Below are 2,075 nucleotides of genomic sequence, written 5' to 3' on the forward strand. Positions count from 1 at the left end.
CCACTTATTCCATAGCAAATGGAATAGTATACTGTAATTTACTCATGTAGCGATGTCCCAATATCTTGTGTCCAGATCCCACTCCCTGATCAATGCAAGCGGCATCTCCTGTCACCTACTGTCAGGCCCTGTAATAGCGTCTTCTGTAAGCATCCAGTTTGGGATGGCGATATCTACTTTTTGCTGTGGAATAAATTTGCCATGGGGCAAAATCCAGGCCACATGACTGCCTGGTAGGTGTCTGCACCTAGATTGTACAGCTCTTAGTAACAAAGGAAAAGACACCTTGGGTATGCATCAGATCAGAGGAGATTTGCAGTCAAATAAAAATCCACACTGATTTTATTAGGGGATTAGGAAGCTGCTTTTTCCATTCGCTGCTTTACTTCTCCAGGATCGTGCCAAAAGGGAATTTTCTATCCTTAGCATTATATTATATCACCAGGGTCGGTTGGACGCCAGCTCCAACAGGCTAAGCAGGGTAGACCTGGTCTGATAATCGACTGGGAGATCACTGGGGACTGCTCGGGTGGTTATGATGATTCAGTAGCTGGCATTTTGCCCCAGGGAGTCAATGACTCAACAAAGCATCTCAGGGTTGTTAGAGTTGCTGTTTAAGTTTGGTAAGATATAACACTAAAATCTATCACCATCAGGCTCTTTTTATTTAAAGTTGCATGGTATAAACCTGCAATTTAGGCTTATTTTACATCTAGGATTCTGGCTAATCTAACCAATAGCCATCTGGGCTGCCTAATTCCTTCAAGCAGGCTGCCTTGGATAAGATAGAGGATTCTTTAGTGCTGTCCAAGCATTCTGGTAAGCATGGTCCTCCCTGTGCATAGCTGAATATCAGCTGAAGTTGCTGATGATACAGATCTTATTGCAGAGCTGTGGAGTGTAGATCACAGCATTTCTTCTTTGGGTGCTCCCACTCATACTTTCACACTGAAAGTCCACTTGCTTTGCCCTGTCTGTGGTGTTCTTTTCCAAATCCCTCTTTCCAGTATGTTTTTGGAGAGCTTCAGAGGAAAAGCAGACTGTGCCAGCCAGATCCTTGGTGGGTGTAGGAAGGCAACAGCAGAAGTCAATGGGGCAATATTGCCCAAACTCCTTTCTTTGTCTGCAGTATCCCAGCAACCTCAAAGTCTGTTCCAGTTAGATTGTCTGATAATCTCCTGGGGGTTTTTGGTGTGCCATAGCTTCTCCTCCTCTCAGAGCAGACATCTGTTTAGATCCTGAGCGTTTAGGTCCCACTGCACTGAACTGAGTGTGAATCCTATCACTGATGTCAGGAAGATGTGGATCTGGCCATGAGGCAATAAACCAGGGGTGGCCAAATTTCCTAACCCTTCTAGCTGCAAACCCAAGTCTTGACACAGCTGAGTGCTGCAGGACATAGGATATCTGGGATGCATATGCCCCACCCTCGCTCTGCACTCAGGGCCCCACTACTTCTCTGTTCTCTGGGGTTGCATTTAAATTGTTTGCGAGCTGTATCCTGTAGCAGGATGCTTCTGACAGTGAATTGAAAAGGTCTGGAGGACAAGGGAACAATGAGAAGCCTTTTTTACTAGGACTGAGATACATGTTCCTGAGTAATGTTTGTCTAATGAATGACACAGACTCTTCATAGCAGCATCTTAATTCTTGGCTTGCATACAAAGTTTCTAGCCAGGACAGTCAATCTTTCCTGAACAAAAACTGCTTCCTAGGAGATTAGAGAAGGTTGACAAGCAATTTTCAGGGCTGTGTGAAACGGGGTTGTTGCACTGAGTTAACAGGGGTGAGGGTTTACATCAGTGTCAAACCACAAACCTGGATGCCTATGTGATTTTGCCTGCTTCCATTATCTTAGAATAGGAGAAAAACATACAGAGGGAGGGACAGGTAGTGGGAAGAGATGCAATGGGGTACATCAAGACCATGGAAGTCTTATAGATTTCACAGATTTCGTAGACATTAGGGCTGGAAGGGACCTCGGAAGATCATCGAGTCCAGCCCCCCGCCCAAAGGGCAGGAAGTCAGCTGGGGTCATAGGATCCCAGCAAGATAAGCATCCAATTTGCTCTTGA

This window comes from Gavialis gangeticus, unplaced genomic scaffold (assembly GCF_001723915.1).
Source record: "Gavialis gangeticus isolate Ggan-Ray unplaced genomic scaffold, GavGan_comp1, whole genome shotgun sequence".
Taxonomy (NCBI): domain Eukaryota; kingdom Metazoa; phylum Chordata; order Crocodylia; family Gavialidae; genus Gavialis; species Gavialis gangeticus.